The 20608-nt window shown below is 34.2% G+C and overlaps 1 long non-coding RNA gene across 3 annotated transcripts in view; it reads left to right on the plus strand.

The window, feature by feature from the left end:
* Positions 1–20608, plus strand: part of LOC141416890 (uncharacterized) — a 609433-nt gene that overhangs the window by 430380 nt on the left and 158445 nt on the right. Inside the window, exon 7 of one of the 3 annotated variants that reach the window (XR_012441492.1) lies at positions 3809–17775. The exons of the other annotated variants lie outside the window; for them this stretch is intronic. This is a non-coding gene — a long non-coding RNA (uncharacterized lncRNA). Of the gene's footprint in view, positions 1–3808; positions 17776–20608 lie in introns of those variants that run through there. 3 annotated transcript variants of the gene reach the window in all.

Below are 20608 nucleotides of genomic sequence, written 5' to 3' on the forward strand. Positions count from 1 at the left end.
ATCCTTGTCCTTCCTACAACCATCTCTCCCAGAGTGCTCAGATCATCTTTTCAGTCATAAAGAGAGATTTCCAAGTCTACTAGACAGCTGTGGCTCTGAGATTTTGCTTTTTCTATAACTTCTTTATTGCTGAGATCCCTCTTTTTTGGATCCCATTTATTACTGTTTTTTGTTTCATTTCTTTACTTCAAATAGTTTCTTAAAATTGGCTTGATAAATAAATTTTTTGAGGTCTTCTTGGTCTGAAAAACCCAATTATTTTATACTTGCCTGCAAGCTATATTTCTACTTGATGAAGAATTCTAGGACAGAAATAAACTCCTCTCAAGCTTTGGAAAGCATATTTTTGAATTCACATGAAACTTCCAGTGTTACTGTTAAACATACGGATGTACTCAGATTTCACATCCTTTGTGTGTTTATATGCGACCCGATATTCCATCTCCCTTCTCCTCTCTCTGTCACTGTCTCTGTTTTTCTGTCTTTGTCTCTCTTTCTGTCTTTTAGTCTCTCTCTGTCTATCTATATCTCTCTCTGTGTCTTTCTCTGTGTGTATGTGTGTCTCTTTCACAGTATTATCTTTGTTACCAGCATTCCAGTATTTTATGATTATTTGTCTTCTGGCATCTATTTGCTTGAGAAATTAAATTGTGGTAGGCATTTGGTGGCCCTTCTTCTTAGAAAGTTCAGGGATCCCTAGAGTGCAAAAATATCTTAATTTCATTTATTCGATGGGCAATATTTTATCATTTAGGATTATTATATTCAACCAAAAGAACTAATTCTGCCACATTTTAAATCTTTTCCATTTACTATTAAACCTATAATATTTTGTAGGGGATTTCTGCAAATTAAATTTGCAAGCCATCTGCTATGGAAAAATTGTGTTCTTCTAAATTTATATGTTTTTTCCCTAAAGAACTGTAGATTGAACCCAGGGCCTTCCACATGCTATGCAAGTGTTATACTACTTAAGCAATCCTTTCTTTAAATTTTCTTTTCAAGAGTTGCTTTGAACTCGTGACCTTCCTGCTTCTATTTCCTGAGTAGGTGGGATTCTATAGGCCTGAGCCACTATACCTAGGATCAAAATTCACATCTTGCAATCCTAACTCCTATTGCCTCAAAATGTGGCTTTATTTAGAAATATGATCTTTATAGGGGTAATTAAGTTGAAATGAGAACATATTCTAGCATGCCTAGTGTTCTTAAGAGAAGAGGAAATATGAAGACAAATAGGTGCAGACATACAAAAGCAAGGCTATGTGATGGCACAGAGAGAAGATGACCATTTACAAGCCCAAGAAGAGTGGACAGTTTGATCTAGAACTTCTATCCTCCAGAAATGAGAGCAAATAAATTTCAATTGCTTAATACACCTAGTATGTGGCAGGTTATTATGTTAGCCATAGCAGACTAATATACTATTTATTAAGCTTTTAAATTTCTGAGAAATCTTTTGTAGATCTCTGCATTTCCCTTTTAATAGAATCTTTTTTAATGGATACAATTTTCTTCTTATCTCTTTGTAACTAGTATTAATCCTTTATAAAAATATATCTTCCACTAGTGCTTCATATTTTTGATTGGGCTAGTTTATTAGAGGAATCCTAAGGTCAGTTATCTGGGTCATAACTATTTTATATTGTTGCATTGCTCAGAATTATCAGAGAACATTTTTTCAGTGGAAGCTGAATAGCGAGAGTGACCTTGGAAACTGCTACACTCTGTGCACAGCTTTACTTACTCCTCAGTTTTTAGTTTGGTATTCGCCTGAACTCTAGTATATTTTCTCTAGTTCAGGGTCCCTCTGACATATTCTTATAAGAGATTAAGGCTTTAACCATTCTGTTTAAAGTGGGGGTGTGGGATCAGTAATCTGTACAGAGTGAGAGAGAGAACAAAGGAACCTATATTTTGAGTGGATTCTTAACCAGCTATGTATTTTTAGCCTCACCTACAACCTCACTCTCAGAGGTAACTAGAAAAGTCTTCAATTCTACATTCTCTCTGAGTCCTAAGGTCATTCACCTACTTTATGAACACCCCTGTCTATCTGCTTTCCAGTTCTCAGATAAACATTGTTAGTATATTCAGTTTTCCTTAAGGGCATATGGCTTATAAATACAGTAGTCCCTGCTTATCTGTGTTTTCATTCTTCACATTTCAGTTCCCCACACTCAACCATAGTCCAAAAATATTAAATGGAAAATTCCAGAGATAAACAATTCATAAGTTTTAAATTGCATGCCATTCTAGGTAGCATGATGAAATTTCATAGTCTCTTTCTTACCCTGTGTGATGCAGAATGTGAACTACCCTTTTTGTCAGTGTGTCTATGTTATAAACAATATCCATGCATTAGCCACATAATAGCTATCTTGTTTATCAAATCAACTGTCATGTATGACTATGCTTGGGTTTAAATAACTGTTATTTTTATTTAATAATGTCTCCAGAGCACAAGAGTAGTGATATAGGCAATTTTCTTACTGTATGTTAAAATCATTCTATTTTATTCTTAGTTACTAATCTCTTACTATGGGTAATTAAAAATTAAACTTTATAATAAAATAAAGTGAACATAGGACTGTATACTAGCTACAGATTCAGGCTTCCATTGGAGGCCCTGGGATGTATTCCCAACACAAAAGGACTGACTACTGTATGTGTTTATGTGTGGGGTATATATGTACATGAATGTGTCATTTCGAGAGTAAAAAAAAAGCAGAGTCAGAGACAGAGACAGAGGGTTTGTGTATGGTTTCAAGGCTTTGTGGAAAGTAACACTGTAGGATCTCTCATAATTTTCCATACTTTGTGTCTACTAGTAGACATAGAAATTACCATACCATCTTTTCATACCACAGAGAGAAATAATCCAAATATCTCTTATAACTATTTTAGGAGTTTGATAAAGTTTTTGTTTTTGTATTCTCTTGAGTTAGGTCGAAATTTCAGCTTAAGAACATTTTGTCACTTTTGTCATCACTATCTTCAGCTCATAGGAGTGCTAACATCTTCATGTCTCTAAGAGAAAAATAATACTTTCACTGATTAAAATTTTAATCCTTTATTAAATTTCTTATATTACTTAGTATCAATAAAATTCAGGTTTATTTGAAAAAAACCATATCCATTCTTCTTTTCCACACTTTTTCTTCTGTACACATTGTCTGATCCTCTTAAAAAGTGTGTAACAGTACACATTGTTTATGACATCTCTAGGTTCTTCCCCTCTTTTTTAACTCAGGTTTCATTATTTTTTCTTTCTTATTTTTCTCTATCTTTAATAAATATACTGACCACTTTCCTTATGAAGGTCATAGTTTAATAATATTTATCATGGAAAGACGCAATAAGAATGTTGATCAGAAGAAGCAACTGAGTCCTTTTCAGAATGGGTTGATATTGCATAAGAAGTGACAAAGAAGGTCAAGTGAACTATTAACAGTAGCTGAATTGAAATTCTGGGGATGTAACTCAAGGACAGAGATCTTTCCTCAATGCAAGCAGCCCTGGGTTTATTCCCCAGAACCAGAAAGATAGATAGATAATAGATAGATAGATAAATGATAAATAAGTAACAATAGCTGAATTAGAGAAAGTCAAAATATGACATATAGTCTTATTTAGCTTAATAGGGGACCAAAATGTCTGAGTGAGCTATGGTCAATAATCCAAGTAATGGACTTTCAGATTTAAATATGTAGCAAAAGCCAAATTACCGACTCTATTTCTCACATTTACTGACTGTATAGGTTTTCTAATTCCACTGACTCACTGAAAGTTTACATTTGCTTCACAGAAAAAAACTCTAATCTACTTTGAAAGGAACAAATTGAAGAGTTTTGTCACACATGCTAATCAGACAAATGACTCTGAGAGGTAAGTTTATTGTACATGAATTTTAGTATAGCTCACCAGTGTGGTTCACACAGACAACAGATGTGAATGATTGTGATTAGAACCCTGGACAAGGTGAGTGACAACCAGAGTGAATAGCAAAACCTCTGCTTCACACTGAAACTTGGAAGTATGGTTTACTAGAAACACAGATGAGCACAGTGAAGAAAATGGTGGAGAATTTTGAATGGTATCTGTTCTACTGTTAGAGACAAAAAAGAAAACATGGATTATTGATACTATAGAACTGGAGTGTCCTGAAATTCACATGTTGGTTAACAATAAGGAAGTAGAATGACTAACAAAATTACTTCTGAGGACAAAACTATCCCATTTTCACTCCCTAGCCAGGACAAGTAATAATGGATCAACTTTAATATAGGTAGCTGGAATCCAGTTAATGATGTTTGCCAAGACATCATGAATCATAAAAGTTGATTAATTTTATGGCAGTTCTCCATCCAAATATACATAAGACATAGTTTTGAGAAAAGAGGTCTAGAAATGAGGATAGGTATCAGGATACAATTAATTATATAATTTGGTCAATAATGAGCTCTGTCAGTAAATAGAATCATTTCCTCCAAATGGACTTGATGATATAAGTTTAATATTTTAGATGGCTAAGCTGGTCATTATACAGCTGATCTCAAACAAACTCCCTAGGCTTTCTCTGAATGGTCTTCATAAGACTCATAGCAGCCTCTGATCTGGCATGCCCAACTTACATTTTCACCCAGATTGATATTCCAGAAGAGTATGATTCACCAGGCAGTTCAGTGTTTTCTTTTTATACATTTATCAAAACTGTCCATCTCTTTCAAAGTTACATATCAGATACAGAGATGGAGAATCAACATATAGCAGTCTTAAAAACTTGCGCTAATTTGCAATCTAGTTTTTGACACAGCATATAATGCAAATCTATTGTTATACATATCCAAAATCTTTGCATGCATAAAAAAAATTTGGAAAAACATAATCAGCAGAGAGCCATGAATTGGCAAATTCTAGGTTCCCAAAGTTAGAAACAGAAGCTTAATATGGAAAAGAGACAAAAGAGTCAAATAATTCTCTTGCAGAGAAGGGTGTGGTTAACAAACTGTACTTTAAGCAGCAAAATTTAATTCCTTTGAGGGCCAACATCTGAATTATTGTATTGAATGCTAATTTGAGAATATGAAGAAATGCTCTAATGTTCATGCTCTCTTGATGCTGATATGGAGCCAATCAGTAATTCTATACTCATCAGTTATTTTGGATCTATTTGTTGTTTTGGGATAGGCAGAATAATGCCATCTTCTGAAGACATTCATATCTTAATACTTGCATAGCAAAGGGGACTTTGCAGATATGATTAACATTATGGACCTGGAGAGAGAAAAGTTTTCCTGGATTATTTTAATGGAGACAATTTATTAATATTAGTTCTGGAAAACAGATGGAGACAGAATAGTCAGTCAGAGAGATGTGACAAGAGGAAGATTTGATTCATCAAGGTTGGATTGGAAGCTGGAGGAAGAGGCTAAAGGCAAATGTCTGAGTGGCTTCTAGATACAGGAAAAGGCTTTGACTGACATCTGGTTAGAAAAGAGGACTTCAGACTTAAACTGTAAGGAACTGAATACCAACAACCCAACTGAGCAAGATAAAGGATCCTCTTATAGAAACTTCAGAACCACAGCCTTGACTGCATCTTCATTTTAGCTCACTGAGACTATGTCAGACCTCCTGACCCAATTAATCTCCAAATTTAAGTATGTATGCACATAAAGAAACACAAAATTTATGTGATCAGATTCTTTTATTTTAGAATACTAAAGCGAGGGCTCTGACCTGAGGAATTTGGTTCTTCATAAATAAAATTTCAAAGACTAGAAGAATAAACTATATGAGTTGTGATTGTTCTCAGAGGAAATGTATAAAATTTATTTTTAAAAAATTAGCCAGAATTATAAGCATTCCATAATATTTTTGTGTCATCAAAATATTCCAGTGTTTAAAAGTAACTTAAAAGTCAGCAGGTGGCTTTTCCTTGCACAATGCCTAGAACAGATGGTCTCTCACCTCTGATTGAATGCCTTCAGCAAAGGTCAAATTCTAATTGAGTATAAATATCATTTTTAAAAGTTTTAATTATTTTAAATACCATGTAATATAGCATTAATGATTGGTTATACATTGGTAAGAAAAATATATACAAATTCCTGAAAATGCTAGTAAAGATATAATTTTAGCCAAGACCAAGTAATCCATTTGGTTTGTAAATATTAATGAGAATACAAGGTAACAACTTCTTATTGACTCTTAACATGTTCCAGACAGCGAACCAGGTTTTTGCCAAATTTTCACTCAATAAGTAAGCTTACAAATCATTAGGCTGAATCCATCAGCAATTTATTTCATGGAACACTAGTGGACTTTCAGAATCAATATGCCTCCTGAAGAGCTGAGCCCTTAATTGTAACTTGTTTGCTGGCAGGATCTGACTAATGGTATTTTCTGAGCAGTCCTAGTAGCTTTCAGGCTCATTGTTTATCATCCACACTGCCTAATTATGATTCAGATTTTACCCATTAGCAGTTTTAGAAATTTTGTAGACAATGGCTCTTATTAACAAGCATAAACATAAAAGCCACATAAAATGACACAGACAAATGCTGGTTTTTTGTACACCAAATAATTTGAAATACCTGTTAACCAGGTTTGATTGGACTTCTGTTGCAATAGGCAGAAAAACTACATAAATTTTATTGCAACCTTCTCCAATTTCTGCTGTGTTGACAAAAAATACTAAATTTCTGAAAAAGGACAAGATATAATTAATAAGGAGAGGTTTTGATGGCTTTCTTGAAGACAGGCAGTAGGTGACATCTATTATTTTAATAGTTGCTGGACTGAACACGCAGATGACAGAAGCCTTGGAAAATAACAATCCTTGGAATTCAGAGTCTTTTTCTTCTGTGAAGCATAAATAATGCTCTAAACTCAGTGTCAAGTTAATAAAAACATAACAGGATGGTTTGTGGCAGTGTAACTGTCATTGCTGTGTGGAAAACACCACAAAGTGGCAATAATTTTATTGTGCTCACAGATTCTATGGGTTAAATATTTGGAAAGAGTTCCCTTGTCTCTGCAATTTCTGAGATCATAGCTAGGAAGACTGCAAAGTGTAAGTTCATTCAGCGATTCCAGGAGAGATTTCATAGTTGGTAGGCAGACATCTAAATGCTCAGTCACTCATATGTGATGGTTAATACCAGCTCTTACCTGGAACCTCCACTGTTGGCTAGAACATTTGCACATTATCTCTTATCTCTTGCCAGGGCTTCTTAATAGCATGGTGGTTGCACACCAAGAGATACTTTACTAAAGAACTATCTAGGCTCGGGGTTTAGCTCAGGAATAGGTAGTGGACTGAGCATGTTTGAGGCCTTCATTTCAATCCCCAGCAGCACAAAACGATCTACAGAATAGCTAAATCACTTAAAACCTCTCCTTACTCCAGTCATGCACCAAGATCTGCTGGAAAAGTAAAGAAAATTGTTCCAAGAGTAAGTGGAACCTCATTCAAGTCAAAATTTTCTACCCACTTACCCAGAGTTCAAACTAAACTCTGATTCTAGAGAAAGAATGACTTTGGGAGCAGATCTACACACTCAAAGTGGAAACCTAATCTAAAAAATATAATAATCAGCTTAAAACATCCTTTCTGAATACAGTTACTAGATATTTAGGGAAAATACAATATCATGAAGAGAGAAATTAAGATTAAAAAAGGGATAAAGACTGATTTAATAGAAAATGGTAATTTGGGCAACAAAAGGCAACTTTGAAAAAGAAAAAGAAAACCTACAATTTCAAAGATACAAATTAAAGTGACATATAAAATTGAACTACAATGAGGCAAAGAGAAATGGTCAGAAAACAAGATAGAATGGCTAAAAGTTTTCAAATAAGTTGTAGAAGTTATAAATATAATAAAAGGTTAGCTAATAAAATACACGTAAGTCTAAGAGTCTGAGGGACCATACAGCTAAAAACTCCCATTGGTGAAGGTTTAAATGATGGTCTCAGTGTACCCCCTCTACCTATATACCTGGAATCAAATTTAAGTCAAATTTACAATAAATGTAAGTTATACATTTGTGCTATTTGTATACTTTTCGATACATTAAGAGCACAAGTATCATGCACAAATGCAAAACACGCATACATTATTCATAGAATTTGCAATATAATTTTCCTATCTTAATTATCTTTGAGTTTTATAGAATAAAATTCTTTTCTTTGAGATTTATAGGATATAGTCTATGTTATTGGTCATAACTACAAATTTGGGAGGGGTTGTCATTGGTTAAAATGTAACCTTGACTTATATTTTCCTCATTGAAGATTGAAATACTCTTCATGACAACATTCTGTAGGACACTGTCCATAATTATGCTGTTTATCTGTAACTACTGATACACAATGCTGAACACTAATCATGAAGAGCAAATCACCAAGATCAGCTACCTCAGAATTTATGCCATATATCATTATTGTTACTATTATCATTGCTATTCTTGGGAACTCATGGCCTTGCATTTGGTAGGCAACTGCTCTACTACTGAGGTAAATCCCCAATTCACGTGTTATATATTCTGACCTCCTTGCTCTCTTTTTTATTAAAATATAGTTTATAATGTGGGATGATGTGAGAGTATGATGCTGTCAAATTAAGTTTACTTTCCTGAGCAAATATTTTTCATTAAAAAAGAATATTTAAAAAACCTTTGGCAATTATAACCTTAAGATGTTTCTGTTCTAACTTTTATGTTTTAAGAGTGTTTTATGTCTTAAATGTAATAACATTCATTAATTATAGGAAATATATTTTGAAGATCATTTTGTATTATATTTTCACCCCATAGTGTATCTTGATTATTTGTGCTTCTTTGTATTTTTAGAAATTCAGTAGATTTGACATGCCAAATGTTTTTTGTTTGTGCTTGTTATTTTTCTGGAAACATTTAAACGTTGAGAATCTCTAATTCTCAATTTACTGTAGACTCCTTAGCAAACATAGCCCTATTCTCATTTAGTTATTTGTAGAATGACATTAACCTTGAAATTTTGTATATGGCTTCTAAAGTTGATAGTAATTTTCACATCCACTCTCAGTTGAATTTTATAACAGTCATTTAAGAGAGGTAGAGCTGAGTAAATATTCCTATTTAAGAAGTTGGTAAAAAGGTTTAGGGATGTTAGGAAAATCCTATAAATTTGTATTTTTTATTCAAAATATTTTATTTGTATTATTTATTTTATGGTATGAGACTTTTACATTATTTGCTGCATGAGCTAAGGTTCTTGGTTCCAGACAAGTGAAACCGTTGCAACCTAAATAAATCAAGGCTTACTTCAGAGCATAAATTATTCAAAATTTCTTTGAAAAGGCACAGGAACTGATTATAGGCAGAAATGGAATACCAAGGTAACATAATGTTGATTCCACCACGGTTAAAAAGCAGCAAAATCCAGAGACTTTCACTATGGCTTTTGGAGCCAGAGCCATAATTTCTCTCTAAAGACTGCAGCCAGCAATATGACCTTGTCTCCATTTCCTTGTAACTCAGTTCTGAACTAATGCTTTGTTCAAGTGGAAACCGAGTCATATCTGGCCCTCAGCTTTGGATTTTGTAATAATCGACACCATCACCAATACTATCCTTTTGGCTACCCCATACTTGCATACAGATTTCTTCTACTATTTAAGCTTCCAAGTAAGAGCAACAGCCACATGGCCACACATAAGATAACGCAATTAGTTCTCAAACAACAAAGGCATGTTTACTGTGTCCCAGAAAGAGAAGATCCATAGTCTTATCAATTAATACATTTAACTCTGGGTAGTTTTCTCTTCTCTTGCAGTACAAATTGTCTTCATTTGTTTATAGATTATTGAATTATAAAAAGTAACCACAACGAAGTACTCAATATCAAATAAAAGAGAAAGTAAAAAGAAAAAAAAATGGTTAGTAATCAATTAATAACTTATATGACAGAGTAAGAAGAGTATGAGTGGCTATTTTTGCTCTCCTGTCTACACACTGACTAGGGATTCATCAGTATTTATAATGTCAAGCCAGTCGATGTTCCATTTGGCTATGGTTCTTACATGCTGAGAGGATACAAACCCATATTCACGAGGCTTGATCTCTTAGTAGACACACCTACCCAGGTTTCTTCAATTTTGCTTAACATTGATGCTTTCACAGAATCCTAGGTTTCAGAAACTCAATATCCTATCTTTGTGTGGAAGGCACTATATTTTTCCTTGATAATCAGAATCATGCATCCAGCCAACATCTTACTACTTGTTATGATGGCAGTTATATTCATAGTATTTGAAAAATAACTTCAGAATAGTTTGTATAAGTCCTTTACCCAATGGTGAGATTCACAAAGAACAAAACTCATTCACTAACTGATGGCCACAAGACACAACACTATCAGGAATGTATTAATAGAACTCTGTGCCCCAAGGACTAGGAGATCTCAGAGCCATTGGTCAATAACCTTCCAAATATATAATGGGCACACTGACTCACAAAAGGTTATTAGTATCTTTAGGAAAAAATATCAAGAAAATCTACAATACAGATTAGTGATGTTATCCCAAGAATCAGGAACTCAAAAGTACCCTATCCACATTCATTCAAAGGAATTAATGATAGACTGTTATTCAGATGTAGAAATTAGTCAAGAGTTTTAATTCTTTAGGAATATATACATATATCACATTTGTATAAACTATATATAATGTGTGTGTGTATATGTATGTACCACACTTAAGTTTATTTACTTAAAAAGAATTTTTAAAAATCCTAGTGAGCTTCCCATCTTTTTAGTTCTAAAGATGCAAAAATCTAACCATTTTGGTAAGCACTGTAGCCATTAACCATTATAACTACTCCCACTTTGCCTGCTGTGTGGCTATTTCTCACGGAATCAGGTAGCTTAACCCAGTGGATCATATCCTCCTTGCATTACTGATTACAAAGGACAGCCACTGAAGTGTTCTGAAGTGTGTGAATGCTCCTGGCTCCAGTGTATTTCTCAGTGTCTTGTGAAAGGGAAAGACTTCCAAGAATCAGGCTAGTGATGGTGAAAAATGGCTGAGTCACACATAATAAGTTCACCCCAACACACACCTATCACCCTAAATCTTCAGTTACCTTTTTTTATAATACTAAGGCATTTCTGCGTTCTCAGAGTCATTTATCCTAGAATACCACTGAGACCCACTTTAGTCAGCCAACCAAGTGAGCAATATGAAATACCTTCCAACTCCCAGAGTCAGTAATTTAAATCCTATGGGATCCAGAATCTCATGGAAGAGTGGTCAGGGTACAAGGACAACTGGGGTGAAGAAAACTAACCTAAGGAAATAACAATTTATCCCATCATTCCTTTGTAAAATATAGAGCATCTGTTGAGAAATTCAATATATTGCTTAACCCCTACCAAGTTTGAACAGTCAATTATGCCCCTTCACACAATGAAAATATCCCTCACCCTAAGAAACGTGGTCTGAGGAATGAACAAAAACTGAGAGATTATATCTGCTTATTTTTTCTTAACATTTCTAATTAGCACCTTTTTGTTTTATTTTACATTTTTATTGTGCTAGGGGGTACACTATAGCATCTATAAGAGTTCCTACAATTTATAAAATAAATACTTGAATTCATCTCCTCCACCATTCTCCTTTAACGCTCCACCTCTCATTCCAGGAATAGTTTCAACAGGCATCATTTTCCCATTTACATACACGTGTACACAGTATTTGTACTATATTCATCCTCCTTCAGCTTTTCCCCACCTCCTCCCCCTCCCACTGTTACCAACCCACCAGACAAGACCTGTTCTGCCCTCCTATTCTCCAATTTTGTAAAAGAAAAAAATGACTTTTTGTTTGTTTAAGATAGTAATACAGGGTGTTTCCTTATAATATTTCCATGTACATATGTATTATAACCCAAATTGGTTCAGTACCTTTGAAAATGAGAATCTAGGAGAAAAAGTCACAATAACCAAAACAATTCTGAAAAACATGTTCTATTTTTTCCATTAAAATACAGCAATAACAGGAAAAATCAGAATTTATTGTCATTTATTTAAATTATGTATATAAGACAGAATTGGGTCACATATTTATAGATGGGTTTTTGTATTGTGTGAATCATGTTTTAAGAAAGTTAATAAACTAATTAAAATTACCACTCCCAAATTTTATAAATCTCATGTTCCAGCAATATCACTGAAAAAACATTCTGAATAACAATTCATCCTGAATATATAAAAATTCTATGTATTTATTCATTTTACTTTCACTTAACAAATATTTATTGGAGGTCTGCTATATGCTAACTAGTAGATAAATTCAACCATCTACAATTCTTATGGAGACATTCAACAGTCAATATACAAGTGTATAAAATGCCATTAATATTAAGTGAAAATTGATTAAGATACAAGCTAACAGAAAGAAACCTAATTTAGATTTGGAAATGGTAAGGAAAGTTTTCTTTGAAAAAACATCATTTAACTTGAGAACTGAAAATAAAAGTGAAGAAGGTGTAGCCAACCAAAGAGTTATGGCTAAGGGGAGGGTGTTTGATTCTTTTAAATGTTTCTTTTTTTTGGTTTTACATCCATATATTTATGCAAAATTTTTAAATATCTATAGTTTCATACATATAGTTAGATAGGTAGATGTTTTATCAGAATCTAATAATTAAAAGTGAGAGAAAAGAGAAAACAAAAGTGGAATTAAGTTATAAAGAGTATGGGAAGGAGATGAAATTGAAAAATAGCACTTAAGTGACCATAATAATGAAAATACCACTCTCAAAACCAGTATTTATGTTACTTGAAAACAGTGTATGTGCTACAGAGAGTTCAGAATCTTGCTTGAATAAAACATACTATCCTCTATGGAAAAATAATTCATATACCAGATAAAGGGTATATTTTTGTCTCAGATCTGAACACAATCTCTTCTGCTTTAGTATTCTTTCAGTACATTACCTTATAATCAAAGGCCATAGTGAATCCACTTCTCAACTTGTGTTGCCTTTCCTATTTCATGATGGATCAGATGTCTGCAGTTCATGGTAGTGGATTCTGCAAAAATAAACAATGAGATAGCTCTTGTTCTTCCAACAGTTCTATAAACAGAATTTCTTGGAAGATACAGAATACATTATATGCTGAGTACATTAATGTCATTTTCTAACTCATGAACATCAAATCTATGAACAAAGTCTTGATATCTATGCTCTCTCAAAACATGCTCATATTCCCCTTTTCTACTACATTTTTTTCTTCAAAATACATTATAAAGAATAGTAGCCAGGAGTTTTAAATTATTCATCTCAAAGCACACTGTACATTATCGTAAATGCTTTCTTGCTTTCCCCTGTAATTTGGTATGGATTGTACATGTAAATAAATAATGTAAGCACAATAACATGCTTAAATTTTGAGTGATAAATACAAATTTCAAATTTGATGTTAAGTTTCATGATATTATGTAACCAACTAATCTATTGATATTAAACTGATGCTTGCATGACTAGTTGTCGTATTACATGCATAAAGCTATGGAATTCATTCATAAGGATCCCATCTCAATGATCATCTTTCAAGCTATGTTGGTTAACATAAAGTAGTCATTAAAAATCTTAACTGTGGTAAATGAAGAGTTTGAGGTTTCCAAAAATCCCTGCTGTATTTTGAACAAATTCCGCCTCCTTCACAGAATTCAATACTATTTATGCAAATGAACCATTAGGGCATACTACTGTGTTAGAAATTTATATGCTCCTATTTCTTTCCCATCCAGGCAGTCCCCTTCTTTGTATATTGGCTTTTTTTAGTGTCCATTCCAGTTGTTTTAAAGTTCCAATGTGTAGAATTTCTGAAATTTGATAAAGAGCCTCTATAAGAAACACAAAAATGTTATACTTTGTATGAACATTTAGAAGTGATTCCATTAAGTCAACAATTCAACCGATCAAAAATATCAGGAAGTAACACTGTAAGGAAGAGACAATGAGCAATTGCAAACTAAATAGCATTAGGAAGAAAGCTCCAGGGAGGTAGAGCGGCTCAAGTGGTAGAACACCTGTCCAGCAAGCATCAGGCTCTGAGTTCAAACCTACATAGCTCCACCAAAAAGAAAAAAGTGTCACAAAACAGTGTAATATTTCCAAAAACCAAATTAATAATCAAAGCTTTAATTGTGAAATATTTCATAGTTACTACATTAAATATAATTTTAATACTTAATACTTAATCTAATGGAAACACTTCTTATGATGATGGATGAAAAGTTCATATTTTAATAGCCATCATTTTTCCTCATGAATTCTATGGAAATTTAAGGAATTTGACAATTGATTTTGTAAGTGACTAAAAACAGAATATAAGAAGTCTGAAGGGAAAATCGCCTAACTAGTGACAAAAAGTGTTATTAATGCATATATAAAGAAAATCGAATAAAACAGAACTGAATGTTCTGAGGCAGACATATAAATACGTGTCAAACATTATCACAGAGTAGGTCTTCAATCATGAATGAAATTATGGACTAGTCAATAAATTGTGGTGAGGAAATCTAGTACCTATTGAAATTCTGTATTTATTAAAACATACATCATACCCCATGCTAAAACTAAAAATAAATGTCTGGTGATTTAAAAATATAAAAGCATAAAAGTTTATTTCTTACACCAAAGAACACCTAATCGGTACAAAAATTTGAAAAGTTATGAAGGTTAGATTTATATATTTGCATACATACAAAAACCAAAATGTTTACATGACTATATCTGAAGCACAGACTAACATATAATAAGGGAAATATAGTTGCAAAATATACCTGCAAAAGTACTCAAAAATCTATAAAGAAATTCTGCATATATACAAATAGTTAAATATATAATCAAATAATATGAATAATTTCCTAAAATTATAATCTACCAACAAACATATTACAAGATATGTAACTTCACCAGGCATCAGGAAAATTAAGAAAAATTAGATGAAAACCAAAATAAAACTCACACAAGCTCCCATGTTATTGATAAAAATATTTCTCATGACATAGAATTCTCAAACACATGGAAAAACTGTTATGCTTACTTACTGGTAATGAAGGTCTAAATTTATAAGGTTTTTTTTTTAATGACAATCTCCACTAAACTGTAAACACATGTATTCTGCAGAATTAACAGTTCACTTTATTTATCTAGTCTAGGGGGCACACACTTGTGGTCTAGTTTTTGTGGGATATGGAGGGAGGAGAATCTGGATACAAGGCTGCTCAGGCAAAAGCACAAGACCCTATCTGAAAAAAAAAGTAAATAAAAAATTTTTAAATCTCCTACATCAGTTTTCCTGCAAGATAGTCTTTGGACAAGAATACTCTATCTTTTCAGTCAGCCAGCTTTTTAAATAAAGTCAATGTCCTTGCCTTAATACTTTGTCTCTGATATCAGTTAGGTAGTTGTGCAGAATAGATGGACTTGGGCATGGTAATAGAAGGTCATTGCAATATTATATGCCTTGGCAAAAAATTGAAAACTAGTAAAATACGCTTCATGAAAGGAACTCATTAGATAAACCTCAAATGAATGAACATTCTTTAACTATTAGAAGGAATAAAGCAGAACAAGTTCTAATGTGAAAAGTTCTCCAAGACATTGTCAAGTGAAGAAAGCAAGCTACAAAACAATAAGTATATTTTATTAGAACTGTATTTTATAAGAGAATGTTTTTGTGGATACATTAATGGTATCAACTCATTAAGTTCACTGATAAATGATTAGAAGTATAAATACTACATTGTTCACAAAATCTCTTTGTGTTGAAGACTAAATGTAGTTGGAGAAGGAGTTGGAAAGGAATTTTTATATTTTACTCTAAATCCTTATTTATTTTTAAAACTTGTTTTATTAATTATGAAGTAAAATAATTTTAAAAGAAAATGATAACAGAATAGTGTTTTAAATTTATATTCCTAGCCCAATGTTTTCTTAATATTTTAGTTCCCATGCTTAAACTCTCTATCAGCCTTAGAGATTTGTAACAATATAAAAATTAATAGAAAAATAACCTGGGAGAAGTTGCTTTATTAATGTGTGTGTGACCCTCTCATTCTTTCCTGAAAAAAAATTATCCCCCTAGTGAATATATACAAGGCTGCATTTGAGAACCCTCTAGTTCGTTTCTTGTTTTAATGTCAACTCTCACCCCTAAATATGACTGAGTGTACACATAAAGTAATAGAAAATAACACAAAAGGCATTCGAAATTACAGGTTTCAGGTAGTCTTTTAACAGAGCATTTGCATTCCAGATAACTAATGTCTTCTCAGTTCTTGAAATACATTTGGCCTTCAGTCAGTTACAACTGACTGGCATCTTTTCTTTCTCCCCATGCAGAAATTGGCTGCTCCATAATGCCAACAGCTATGCACATGAAATTAAGGAAGTCATTACTTAGTGTTGGATAAATAGTGGAACTAATGGAACTAATGAAAAAATATATTTTTTAATCTGCCACTGAATTACTTGAAATGCCAAACTAAATTTTAAAGCTTAACAAAAGTGAATTTAAAGAAGTGATCAAAATTAATCTGCAATTGTTTAGCATAACTCACAGGAGAATGTGCTACTTAAGAACGTTCCTTAAAATGTGTTGGAAATTGCTTAAAAACAGTCTTTTAGTCGTAAATCAGGACTCCTTAGTATAGGCAAATGAAGTTCTACAGGCTTAGAACTCCTTCTTCCAAGCCTTCTTTATTAAGTGGGTGAAAAAAAGAGCTTTAGTCCTGCTGCCATCTCACAGAATGTAGCCCTAGTTAACTGATTTCCATTAATTAATTCCATCAATTAATTAATTCCATTAATTGAATGCCTCCATGTCATTGTTAGAAATTGAGTTAACCCCCCTCAAAAAAAGTGTGAAAACTCCTAACTTCCAGTACCTCAGAATGTGACCTTATATAGAAAGAATATCTTTACATTTACATTCAAGTAAAAATGAGTTCATTAGGTTGGACTCTAATCCCATATGACTGGTGTATACCAAAAATGGGAAAAGTGAACACAGAAGCAGACAGAAGAAATTTGAGGTGAAGACACATAGGGGGATATCAGCCATCAGAGTGGAGTCAATGCATTTATAAACTAAGGAAGTCTGAGGATTACTGGTATATATCAAAAGTTAGAAAAGTCAGGGAAAGAAGAGGGAATGATCACACTGACACTGATTTGAAATTCTAGCATCCAGAGCTATAAGACAATAAATAAATAATAAATACTGTTTTATATACCACATTTTAGGTACATTCAGGCAGCCCTAGAAAACTAACACAACCAGTAATCATAAGAAGTTTCAGGCTTCCAGGTCAAAAATGACCATCTACCGCTAGTCCCCTTGGGACGCGTCACATTTATTCTTTCTTTTAAATTTTTTTATTCATTTATTCAAATGTGCATACATTGTTTGGACATTTTTCCACCTCTGCCCTCTGACCCCTCCCTCTCTCCCCAACCCCCTCTCTTCCAGGCAGAACCTGTTCTGCCCTTATTTCTAATTTTGTTGAAGAGAAGACATAAGCATAATAAGAAAGACAAAGCATTTTTGCTAGTTGAGATAAGGATAGTTATGCAGAGAGATTCCTATCATTGCTTCCATGTACAAATGTGTTACAACCCAAGTTCATTCATCTCTACCTGACCTTTTCACTAGTTCCTAATCCCCTTCTCATGTTGACCTCTGTCCCTTTTTTTTTAATTTCGTTTATTCATATGTGCGGACCATGTTTGGGTCATTTCTCCTCCCTTCTCCAGCCCCTCCCTTCCTTCCCCCCCCCGCCCCTCCACTTCCCTCCTTACCCCCTCACTACCAGGGGTAGTTCATGTCCTTATCTCTAATTTTGTTGAAGAGAGAGTATAAGCAGTAATAGGAAGGACCAAGGGTTTTTGCTAGTTGAGATAAGGACAGCTATACAGGGAGTTGACTCGCACTGCTTTCCTGTACATATGTGTTACATTCTAAATTAATTCTTCTCAAACTAACCTTTTCTCTAGTTCCCCCTTCTCCTATTAGCCTCTGTCACTTTATGATTTCTGTATTAGCTCCTCTGCAGTGCAGACATCACAAACACTTTCATGTTTTGGGTTTCCTACCTATCCCCATACCTCCCATATGTTCTCTCCCCTTATCATGTGACCCAAGTTCAACAACATTGCTATATTTGCCCTAGATCTAAAGTCTGCATATGAGGGAGAACATATGATTTTTGTTCTTCTGTGCCTGGCTAACCTCGCTCAGTATGATGTTCTCCAGTTCCATCCCTTTACGTGAGAATAATTAAGATTTCATTCTTCATCATGGCTGAGTAAAACTCCATTGTGTATAAGTACCACATTTTCTTTTTGTTTGTTTGTTTTTGTTTTGTTTTGTTTTATTATTCATATGTGCATACAAGGCTTGGGCCATTTCTCCCCCCCGCCCCCACCCCCTCCCTTACCACCCACTCTGCCCCCTCCCTCTCCCCCTCACCCTCTCAATACCCAGCAGAAAGTATTTTGCCCTTATCTCTAATTTTGTTGAAGAGAGAGTATAAGCAATAATAGGAAGGAACAAGTGCTTTTGTTAGTTGAGATAAGGATAGCTATACAGGGAGATTCCTAGCATTACTTCCATGTACAATTGTGTTACCTTCTAAGTTGACTCTTCTCGCACTGACCTTTCCTCTAGTTCCTGATCCCCTTCTCCTATTGACCTCTGTCGCTTTAAAGTTTCTGCATTAGTTCCTTTGCATTGAGGACATCAAATACTATCATGTTTTTTGGGGGGTTACTAACCTATCCTCATACCTCCTGTGTGTGCTCTCACCTTATCATATGACCAAAGTGCAATCATATTGCTGTATTTGCCCTAGATCTAAAGCCCACATATGAGGGAGAACATACAATTTTTGGTATTCTGAGCCTGGCTAACCTCACTCAAGATGATGTTCTCCAGTTCCATCCAATTACTTGAGAATGATAAGATTTCATTCTTCTTCATGACTGAGTAGAATACCATTCCATTCATCAGTAGTGGGACATCTTGGCTGTTTCCATAACTTAGCTATAATGAATAGTGCTGCAATAAATATGGGTGTGCAGGTGCCTCTGGAGTAACCTGTGACTCATTCCTTTGGGTATATCCCCAGGAGTGAGATTGCTGGATCATGTGGCAGATCTATGTTTAGATTTTTAAGAAACCTACATATTTTTTTCCAGAGTGGTTGCACTAGGTTGAATTCCCACAAGAAGTGTATGAGGGTTCCTTTTTCCCCACATCCTCACCAACACCTGCTGGTGGTGGTGTATTTGATGATGGCAATTCTAACAGGGATGAAGTGGAATCTTATTTTTTTTTCATTTTTCTTTTATTATTCATATGTGCATACAAGGCTTGGTTCATTTCTCCCCCCTGCCTCCACCCCCTCCCTTACCACCCACTCCGTCCCCTCCCTCTCCCCCCCCAATACCCAAGAGAAACTATTTTGCTCTTATTTCTAATTTTGTTGTAGAGAGAGTATAAGCAATAATAGGAAGGAACAAGGGTTTTTGCTGGTTGAGATAAGGATAGCTATACAGGGCATTGACTCACATTGATTTCCTGTGCGTGGGTGTTACCTTCTAAGTTAATTCTTTTTGATCTAACCTTTTCTCTAGTACCTGTTCCCCTTTTCCTATTGGCCTCAGTTGCTTTAAGGTATCTGCTTTAGTTTCTCTGCGTTAAGGGCAACAAATGCTAGCTAGTTTTTTAGGTGTCTTACCTATCCTCACCCCTCCCTTGTGTGCTCTCGCTTGAAGCTTCTTAATTTTATGTAGTCCCATTTGTCCATCCTTTCTCTTAGTTGCTGAGCTGCTGAGGTTCTATTGAGGAAGTCCTCACCTATAATTATTACTTCCAGAGTGTTCCCTGCTCTTTCCTGTACTAACTTAAGAGGTTTCGGTCTGATATTAAGGTCCTTGATCCATTTTGAGTTGATACTATTATAGGATGATAAACATGGATCTTGTTCCAGGATTTTGCAGATAGATAACCACTTTTCCCAGCAACATTTGTTGAAGAAGCTCTCTTTTCTCCATTGTATGTTTTTGACGCCTTTGTCAAAAATAAGGTGGGCATAGATGTGTAGATTCATATCAGGGTCCTCTATTCTGTTCCACTGGTCTTCATTTCTGTTTTTGTGCCAGTACCATGCTGCTTTTATTGCTGTAGCTTTGTAATATAGTTTGAAGTTGGGTATTGTGATACCTCCAGCATTGTTTTTTTTGCTGAATATTATCTTGGCTATTCACAGTCTCTTGTGTTTCCAAACGAACTTTAGGGTAGATTTTTCAATCTCTGTGATGAAAGTCACTGGGATTTTGATGAGCATTATGTTGAACCATGTAGATTGCTTTTGGTAGTATAGCCATTTTTAGTATGTTGATTCTGCCAATCCTTGAGCATGGGAGATCTTTCCACCTTCTGTAGACGTCCTTGATCTCCTTTTTCAGGGGTTTGTAGTTTTCCTTGTAGAGGTCATTCACATCCTTTGTTAAGTTTACTCCTAGGTATTTGATTGTTTTTGAGG

This window comes from Castor canadensis, chromosome 14 (assembly GCF_047511655.1).
Source record: "Castor canadensis chromosome 14, mCasCan1.hap1v2, whole genome shotgun sequence".
Classification (NCBI taxonomy): Eukaryota; Metazoa; Chordata; class Mammalia; order Rodentia; family Castoridae; genus Castor; species Castor canadensis.